Source organism: Hordeum vulgare, chromosome 3H (assembly GCF_904849725.1).
Source record: "Hordeum vulgare subsp. vulgare chromosome 3H, MorexV3_pseudomolecules_assembly, whole genome shotgun sequence".
Taxonomy (NCBI): Eukaryota; Viridiplantae; Streptophyta; class Magnoliopsida; order Poales; family Poaceae; genus Hordeum; species Hordeum vulgare.
In genome coordinates, this window is record NC_058520.1 from 537864828 (window position 1) to 537875801 (window position 10974).

The window sequence follows — 10974 nt, forward strand, 5'->3', positions numbered from 1 at the left end:
ACAAAGGCGAAGCTCCGAGGCGTCGAGTGGGCCCACTCCATGCACTTCTTCATGGGAGGGAGCAGATGGTTCCTCATGCTATGCCTTGTTGACGTGCAACTATTCCTAACTTGATGCCTCCACGGCAACGACGCCAGAAAAGAGTTGCTCCCCAGTTGCTCAACAATTAGCCATTGTCTTGCAATGGCCCACCAGCGCGTGGGATCGCGGCAGTTTTCGAGGGTAGAGTATTCAACCCAAATTTGTTGGTTCGATACGATGGGAATGAAAGGATATTCTCCAGTATTAGCAGTTGAGGCGTCAGCTCAACCACACCTAAAAGATTAGTATCTGCAAGCAGGATATAAGCAGCAAAGGTAGTATGATAGCAACGGTGCCAGAAACGATCTATTGACAAGGCAGACTATTCCCAGCTGTTGTATCAATGGCGCTAGAAAAGTATTGTAGCAGGTAGCAGCAGTGTAACGAGTAACATCAGTAGCAAGGAACAGCAGTAGTGACAGCAGTAGCAAGTAGCAACAGTAGCAAGTAACAGTAGCAGCAACAGAGCGAGTAACAGCAGCAGCAAGTGACAGTAGCAGCAACAGTAGTAACAACAGTAGCAGCAGAGTAAGTAACAGTAGCAGAGCAAAGCAAGTAACAGCAGCAGCAAGTGACAGTAGCAGCAACAGTAGTAACAATAGTAGCAGCACAGCAAGTAACAGTAGTAGTGGGACAAACTCGTAGGCAATGGATCGGTGATTTGTTGGATGACATTCATCATGCAACAGTTATAACATGGAGAGATATGTGGCTAGCTCCCGTTCGTTAATGTGATGTAGGCATGCATTCCGTGTGTAGTCATACGTGCTTAGGGAAAAGAACTTGCATGACATCTATTGTCCATCCCTCCCGTGGCAGCGGGGTCCAAATGGATACTACGGGATATTAAGGTTCTCCTTTTAATAAAGAATCGGACCAACGCATTAGCACTTGGTGAACACATGAACTCCTCAAACTATGGTCATCACCGGGAGTGGTTCCCGTTATTGTCACTCCGGGGTTGCCGGATCATAACACATAGTAGGTAACTACAACTTGCAAGATCGGATCTAAAACACACATATATTGGTGACAACATAATAATTTCAGATCTGAAATCATGGCACTCGGGCCCTAGTGACAAGCATTAAGCATGGCAAAGTAGTAGCAACATCAATCTCAGAACATAGTGGATACTAGGGATCAATCCCCGTCAAAACTAACTCGATTACATGATAGATCTCATCCTACTCATCACCGCCCAGCGAGCCTACGAATAGATTACTCACGAACGATGAAGAGCTTCATGGAATTGGAGAGGGAAGAAGGTTGATGATGACGATGGCGACGATCTCCTTGATCCGGAGCCCAAAACGGACTCCAGATCTGCCCTCCAGGTGAAGAACGGGATGTGGCAGCGCCTCTGGAACGAAAACGCGATGAAATCTTCTCTCTTGATTTTTTCCGGGACGAAAGGGAATAAATAGAGCTGAGTTTGGGGGCGGCAGAGCCACGTGGGCCCCACAAGCCCTAACGGCGCGGCCTGGGGGGGTGGCCGCGGCCACAGGGCTTGTGGCCCACTGGCTCACCCCCTCCGGTGGATCTTTGCGCAGGTAATTTTCATATTTTCCAAAAATATTCTCCATAAATTTTCAGGACGCTCCGAGAACTTTCATTTCTGCACAAAAACAACACCATGGCAATTCTGCTGAAAACAGCGTTAGTCCGGGTTAGTTCCATTCAAATCATGAAAAATAGAGTCCAAAACAAGGGCAAAAGAGTTTGGAAAAGTAGATATGATGGAGACGTATCAACTCCCCCAAGCTTAGAACCTTGCTTATCCTCAAGCAACTCAGTTGACAAACTGAAAGAGAAAGAAAAACTTTGACAAACTCTGTTTGATCTTGTTGTTGCAACTATGTCTAACTCATGACCAGAATTTCAGCAAGATCACAAGTTAACCACATAAGCAAGTGACACAAAGGTCTCACGGTAAACTAATATCAATGGCATAATCAGGTAGTGAGCAAATAATAATGAGTTTCAGATACCAACAATTCAATCAAAACAAGCATGAAGCAATATGAATAGGTGGTATCTCGCTAGCTCTTTCTGAGACCGCAAAACATAAATGCACAACACTTTCAAAGATCAAGGGCTGACTAAACATTGTAATTCATAGCAACGAAGATCCAGTCATAGTCATACTCTATATCAATCAAAATCAAAGCATAAAAATGACAGAGGTGCTCTGTAATTGGTGCTTATATAAGAAGAGGATGACTCAACAGGAAAATAAATAGACAGGCCCTTCGAAGAGGGAAGCATTGATTTGCAGAGGTGCCAGAGCTCAAGCTTTGAAAACAGAGATAATAATTTTGGGTGGCATGCTTTCATTGTCAACGCAATGACCGAGAGTTCTCAATATCTTCCATGCTACTTATGCTATAGGCGGTTCCCAAACAGAAAAGTAAAAATTTTAACTGCCCCACCACCAATCAATCACACTCCACGGCTAGCCAAATCCTCGGGTACCGTCCATACTAACATCAATCCGGGGGGAGTCTTGTTTTACAGTTATGTTTTCCATTTAAGCGTGGAACTGGGCATTCCAATTACCGGCCCCTTTCTCGTGAATGACAGTGAATAAACACATGTCGAGGATAACACGCCTAACATGGAAGATACCAATAGCCCCCTGTCACCACATGAGCGGTTCGGGCATGCAAAACAGGTTATTTCTTGAAGGTTTAGAGAATGGCACATGCAAATTTACTTGGAACGGCAGGTAGATACCGCAAATAGGTAGGTATGGTGGACTCTCATGGAAAAACTTTTGGGTTTATGGAAGTGGATGCACAAGCAGTATTCCGCTTAGTACAAGTGAAGGCTAGCAAAAGACTAGGAAGCGACCAACTAGAAAGCGACAACAGTCATCAAGATGCAATGAGTTTGACTAACATTGAGTGCAAGCATGAGTAGGACATAAATCACCATGAACACGGACATCATAGAGGCTATGTTGATTTTGTTTCAACTACATGCATGAACATGCGCCAAGTCAAGCCACTTGAATCATTCAAAGGAGAATACCATCCTATCATACTACATCATAGTCATCTCAAAATCTATGTTGGCATTCAAGACAAACCATTATAAGCTCTTAGCTAATTAAGCATGGCATCAGAACTATGATCTCTAAGTTGTCATTGCAAACATGGTTCTCTCTCAACAAAGCTGAATCTGGGACGACAAGCTAGACATATTTACAAAAACAAAATAGATAGAGTTCATACCATCTTTTCCAGTCTCAGTCACTTCATCATATATCATCATTATTACCTTTCACTTGCACGATCGAACGATGTGAACAATAATAAGAGTGCTCGTGCATTGGACTAAGATGAATCTGCAGGCAAACACAAAGGAGAAGACAAAGTAATATGGCTCTTTGAAAGCTAAACAGGTATGCATGCAAGAGCCACTAAACATTGTAACCAATATCTTCTACCTTGACTCAAAGAAAAAGAAAACTATTTACACGGGAAAGCTCCCAACGAGCAAAAGAAGAAAGGAAAATCTTTTTGGGTTTTCTCAAAAGGACACAAAACAAGAAAACAAGAAAACGAGAATAAACTAGCATGGATAATACAGTGGCAAAGTGTAAACACCGACTAACAAAGTGAAAGCATAAGCATGAATGTAAAGTTGGTGCAAACACGTACTCCCCCAAGCTTAAGCTTTTGGCCTAGCTTGGTCTACTCCCAAGGAGGGAAATAACCAGCTCCGGGATACTCCGGAGTGGACTGTGGATGCCACTGCTGTGTGAGCTCCTCTGGCTCCCACTGATAAACCGGCGTCTGGTACTCGACTGGCGGCACGGGCACGGGCACTTGTGGTTGGGCCAAGCCCCAATACGCGTAGATGTCCTAGGGCATAATAATGTACATGCTTGCATAAAGGTTGAACAAAGAAGGAGCAGGCAAAGTAATAGTCTCATGAATACCCTGACTAAATACCAGGTTCTAAATCATCCGTCTACTAGCATCTCTATCCAGAAAATCATGGCGAACCATGCTGTCATAATCCAGATATTTCTCAGGAAGAAGCATCTCTCCTTCCTCCCCCAGTCTAACGGGTATCTCAAAGTGTTTGGCAAGACGGGTAGCATAGATACCTCCATAGACGACACCTTTGGAACGGTTCGTGTTCAACCGCTAAGCTACTATAGCACCTAAGCTATAAGTCTTATCGTTATAAAGGCCTTCGCGCAAAACCGCAAGGTCTGGAGAGCTAAGTGATCCAGCCTCCCCACGGTCAATCAAACATTTTCCCACAAATAATGAGAAGTACCGAAGCACAAAAAATGTATGCTAGCAATTCTAGCACGAGACACTCCTCTCTCCTCTCCAACAGCAATAGTACCTATGAGAGCCTCCAAGTCCCGTGGACGAGGGTCATGAATATCCCCAACATAAGGTAATTTGCACACATTGCAAAAATCTTGTAGTGTCATGAGCTGGGGGATATCGTATAACATGAACTCAACCATAGGAGGATTCTTCCTCGGATAAAAGTTGAAGTTTGAACGAAAATATTGGTGAGGAGGAGGTATTGTGGGCACTTATCTTCAACGAACGCAGTAAGACCTGCGTTCTCCACCGAGTAATAAAAGTCTTCATAAAGCCCAGCGGTGCGCAAAAGTTCATCACTTGGCCACTCGCACGCTCGAACTTCTATGACTCGAGGAATCACGTACTTGGGGTGGTTCTTCTCATCCTCTTTGGGGTTACAGCTTGAAGAGCCTCTCAAGAACCTCCTCATCTTTTCCTTTTCCTAACTCTGAATTTTTTTGAAATTTTAAGAGACTTCGAAAGAAAAGTGAGTAAGGATTAACCCAACTCGTAGCAACTACTCCTACTAGTGCCTAGTGATCGTATCACGCGTTAAAACTACTTGGGACCAGCTAAAATCAACATTTAAAGCTCAAGAACATGGTCACCAAGGTAGCAAGAATACGCGAAGGATAAAGCACTAGAGTAGAAACTAATTGGACCAATCGAGGAGTCACTTACCAAGGAGTAATTTCACCAAAACGGTTCGGAGAATGGTGCTTTGAGCAAGGAGATCGAAAATCACAACCAAATGTGTTGGGGAACGCCGCATGGGAAACAAAAAATTTCCTACGCGCACGAAGACCTATCATGGTGATGTCCATCTACGAGAGGGGATGTGTGATCTACGTACCCTTGTAGACCGTACAGCAGAAGCGTTAGTGAACGCGGTTGATGTAGTGGAACGTCCTCACGTCCCTCGATCCACCCCGCGAACCGTCCAGCGATCAGTCCCACGATCTAGTGCCGAACGGACGGCACCTCCGCGTTCAGCACACGTACAGCTCGACGATGATCTCGGCCTTCTTGATCCAGCAAGAGAGACGGAGAGGTAGAAGAGTTCTCCGGCAGCGTGACGGTGCTCCGGAGGTTGGTGATGATCTCGTCTCAGTAGGGCTCCGCCCGAGCTCCGCAGAAACGCGATCTAGAGGTAAAACCGTGGAGATATGTGGTCGGGCTGCCGTGGCAAAGTTGTCTCAAATCAGCCCTAAAACCCCACTATATATAGGAGAGAGAGGGGGAAGCCTTGCCTTGGGGTCCAAGAACCCCCAAGGGGTCGGCCGAGCCAAGGGGGGAAGGATTCCCCTCCCAAACCGAGTCCTACTTGGTTTGGAAGGTGGAGTCCTTCTTCCCTTTCCCACCTCCTCCTTTTTTTTCCTTTTTCTCTTTGATTTTCTTCCCAATGCGCATAGGCCCCTTTTGGGCTGTCCCACCAGCCCACTAAGGGCTGGTGCGGCACCCCCAACACCTATGGGCTTCCCCGGGGTGGGTGGCCCCCCCGGTGAACTCCCGGAACCCATTCGTCATTCCCGGTACATTCCCGGTAACTCCGAAAACCTTCCGGTAATAAAATGAGGTCATCCTATATATCAATCTTCGTTTCCGGACCATTACGGAAACCCTCGTGACGTCTGTGATCTCATCCGGGACTCCGAACAACATTCAGTAACCAACCATATAACTCAAATACGCATAAAACAACGTCGAACCTTAAGTGTGCAGACCCTGCGGGTTCGAGAACTATGTAGACATGACCCGAGAGACTCCTTGGTCAATATCCAATAGCGGGACCTGGATGCCCATATTGGATCCTACATATTCTACGAAGATCTTATCGTTTGAACCTCAGTGCCAAGGATTCATATAATCCCGTATGTCATTCCCTTTGTCCTTCGGTATGTTACTTGCCCGAGATTCGATCGTCAGTATCCGTATACCTATTTCAATCTCGTTTACCGGCAAGTCTCTTTACTCGTTCCGTAATACAAGATCCCGCAACTTACACTAAGTCACATTGCTTGCAAGGCTTGTGTGTGATGTTGTATTACCGAGTGGGCCCCGAGATACCTCTCCGTCACACGGAGTGACAAATCCCAGTCTCGATCCATACTAACTTAACGAACACCTTCGGAGATACCTGTAGAGCATCTTTATAGTCACCCAGTTACGTTGCGACGTTTGATACACACAAAGTATTCCTCTGGTGTTAGTAAGTTATATGATCTCATGGTCATAGGAATAAATACTTGACACGCAGAAAATAGTAGCAATAAAATGACACGATCAACATGCTATGTCTATTAGTTTGGGTCTAGTCCATCACGTGATTCTCCTAATGACGTGATCCAGTTATCAAGCAACAACACCTTGTTCATAATCAGAAGACATTGACTATCGTTGATCAACTGGCTAGCCAACTAAAGGCTTGCTAGGGACAGTGTTTTGTCTATGTATCCACACATGTAAATGAGTCTTCATTCAATACAATTATAGCATAGATAATAAACGATTATCTTGATACAGGAATTATAATAATAACTATATTTATTATTGCCTCTAGGGCATAATTCCAACAGTCTCCCACTTGCACTAGAGTCAATAATCTAGCCCTCACATCATCATGTGAATTACATTGTAATAAATCTAACACCCATATAGTTCTGGTGTTGATCATGCTTTGCCCGTGGAAGAGGTTTAGTCAGCGGGTCTGCTACATTCAGATCCGTGTGCACTTTGCATATATTTACGTCCTCCCCTTCGACGTAATCGCGGATGAGGTTGAAGCGTCGTTTGATGTGTCTGGATTTCTTGTGAAACCGTGGTTCCTTTGCTAGGGCAATGGCACCCGTGTTGTCACAGAACAAGGTTATTGGATTCAGTGCGCTTGGCACCACTCCAAGATCCGTCATGAATTGCTTCATCCAGACACCCTCCTTAGCCGCCTCCGAGGCAGCCATGTACTCCGCTTCACATGTAGAATCTGCTACGACGCTCTGCTTGGAACTGCACCAGCTTACCGCACCCCCCATTAAGAATAAATACGTATCCGGTTTGCGACTTAGAGTCGTCCGGATCTGTGTCAAAGCTTGCATCGACGTAACCTTTTACGGCGAGCTCTTCGTCACCTCCATACACGAGAAACATCTCCTTAGTCCTTTTCAGGTACTTCAGGATATTATTGACCGCCGTCCAGTGATCCACTCCTAGATTACTCTGGAACCTACCTGCCATACTTATGGCCAGGCTAACATCCGGTCTAGTGCACAGCATTGCATACATGATAGAACCTATGGCTGAAGCATAGGGGACGGAACGCATATGCTCTCTATCTTCATCAGTTGTTGGGCACTGAGTCTTACTCAATCTCGTACCTTGTAAAACTGGCAAGAACCCTTTCTTGGACTGTTCCATTTTGAACCTCTTCAAAACTTTATCAAGGTATGTGCTTTGTGAAAGTCCTATCAGGCGTTTTGATCTATCCCTGTAGATCTTAATGCCTAGAATGTAAGCAGCTTCTCCTAGGTCCTTCATAGAGAAACTTTTATTCAAGTAATCCTCTATACTCTCCAAAAACTCTACGCTGTTTCCAATCAGCAATATGTCATCCACATATAATATTAGAAACGCCACAGAGCTCCCACTCACTTTCTTGTAAATACAAGATTCTCCAACCACTTGTATAAACCCAAATGCTTTGATCACCTCATCAAAACGCTTGTTCCAACTCCGAGATGCTTGCACCAGTCCATAAATGGATCGCTGGAGCTTGCACACCTTGTTAGCATTCTTAGGATCAACAAAACCTTCGGGTTGCATCATATACAAGTCTTCCTTAAGGAAACCGTTAAGGAACGTCGTTTTGACATCCATCTGCCAGATTTCATAATCGAAAAATGCAGCTATTGCTAACATGATTCTGATAGACTTAAGCATCGCTACGGGTGAGAATGTCTCATCGTAGTCAACTCCTTGAACTTGTGAAAAACCCTTTGCCACAAGTCGAGCTTTATAAACGGTCACATTGCCGTCAGCGTCCGTCTTCCTCTTAAAGATCCATTTGTTCTGAATAGCCTTGCGTCCCTCAGGTAATACTTCCAAAGTCCACACTTTGTTCTCATACATGGATCCTATCTCGGACTTCATGGCTTCTAGCCATTTGTTGGAATCTGTGCCCACCATTGCTTCTTCATAATTTGCAGGTTCATTGTTGTCTAACAACATGATTGACAAGACGGGATTACCGTACCACTCTGGAGCAGCACGTGGTCTCGTCGACCTGCGTGGTTCGACAGAAACTTGAACCGGAGTTTCATGATCATCATCATTAACTTCCTCCTCAACCGGCGTCACAATGACAGAGGTTTCCCCTTGCCCTGCGCCACCATCCAGAGGGATGAGAGGTTCGACAACCTCGTCAAGTTCTATCTTCCTCCCACTCAATTCTCTCGAGAGAAACTCCTTCTCGAGAAAAGCTCCGTTTTTAGCAACAAACACTTTGCCCTCGGATTTGAGATAGAAGGTGTACCCAACTGTCTCTTTTGGGTAACCTATGAAGATGCACTTTTCCGCTTTGGGTTCCAGCTTTTCAGGCTGAAGCTTTTTGACATAAGCATCACATCCCCAAACTTTAAGAAACGACAACTTTGGCCTTTTGCCATACCACAGTTCATATGGTGTCGTCTCAATGGATTTTGATGGTGCCCTATTTAAAGTGAATGCAGCTGTTTCTAATGCATAACCCCAAAATGATAATGGCAAATCGGTAAGAGACATCATAGATCGCACCATCTCTAATAAAGTACGATTACGACGTTCGGACACACCATTACGTTGTGGTGTTCCAGGCGGTGTCAACTGTGAAACAATTCCACATTGTCTTAAGTGAGCACCAAACTTGAAACTCGGATATTCACCCCCACGATCAGACCACAGGAACTTGATCTTCTTGTTACGATGGTTTTCAACTTCACTCTGAAATTGCTTGAACTTTTCAAATGTTTCAGACTTGTGCTTCATTAAGTAGACATAACCATATCTACTCAAATCGTCAGTGAAGGTGAGAAAATAACGATATCCGCCGCGTGCCTCTACGCTCATCGGACCACACACATCGGTATGTATGATTTCCAACAAGTCACTTGCACGCTCCATTGTTCCGGAGAACGGAGTTTTAGTCATCTTGCCCATGAGGCATGGTTCGAACGTGTCAAGTGAATCAAAGTCAAGTGACTCCAAAAGTCCATCGGCGTGGAGTTTATTCATGCTCTTTACACCAATATGACCTAAGCGACAGTGCCACAAAAATATGGCGCTATCATTGTTAACTCTAACTCTTTTGGTCTCAATGTTATGTACGTGTGTATCACTATCAAGATTCAATATGAACAATCCTCTCACAATGGGTGCATGACCATAAAAGATGTTACTCATAGAAATAGAACAACCATTATTCTCTGACTTAAAAGAGTAACCGTCTCGCAATAAACAAGATCCAGATATAATGTTCATGCTCAACGCAGGCACTAAATAACAATGATTTAAGTTCATAACTAATCCTGACGGTAACTGAAGTGAGACTGTGCCGACGGCGATTGCATCAACCTTGGAACCATTTCCCACGCGCATCGTCACTTCATCTTTCGCCAGCCTTCGTCTATTCCGCAGTTCCTGTTTCGAGTTGCAAATATGAGCAACAGAACCGGTATCGAATACCCAGGCACTACTACGAGAGCCGGTTAAGTACACATCAATAACATGTATATCAAATATACCTGATTTTTCTTTGGCCGCCTTCTTATCAGCCAGATACTTGGGGCAATTGCGCTTCCAGTGACCCATACCCTTGCAATAGTAACACTCTGTTTCAGGCTTAGGTCCAGCTTTGGGTTTCTTCGTCGGATTGGCAACAGGCTTGCCGCTCTTCTTCGAATTACCCTTCTTGCCTTTGCCGTTTCTCTTGAAACTAGTGGTCTTATTCACCATCAACACTTGACGCTCTTTACGGAGTTCAGACTCTGCGACTTTTGGCATCGCAAACAACTCGCCGGGAGACTTGTTCATCCCTTGCATGTTGTAGTTCAACACAAAGCCTTTATAGCTTGGCGGCAGTGATTGAAGGATTCTGTCAGTGATAGCTTCTTGCGGGAGTTCAATCCCCAGCTCAGCTAGACGGTTTGAGTACCCATACATTTTGAGCACATGTTCACTGACAGACGAGTTCTCCTCCATCTTGCAAGCATAGAATTTATCGGAGGTCTCATACCTCTCGATCCGGGCGTTCTTCTGAAAAATAAACTTCAACTCCTGGAACATCTCAAATGCTCCATGACGCTCAAAGCGACGTTGAAGTCCCGGTTCTAAGCCATACAAGACTGCACATTGAACTATTGAGTAGTCCTCCTTACGTGCTAACCAAGCGTTCTTAACATCCTGATCAGCCGTAGCGGGTGGTTCATCTCCTAGCGCAGCATTAAGGACATAATCCTTCTTTCCAGCTTGTAAGATTAGCTTAAGATTACGAGCCCAGTCTACAAAGTTGCTTCCATCATCTTTCAACTTA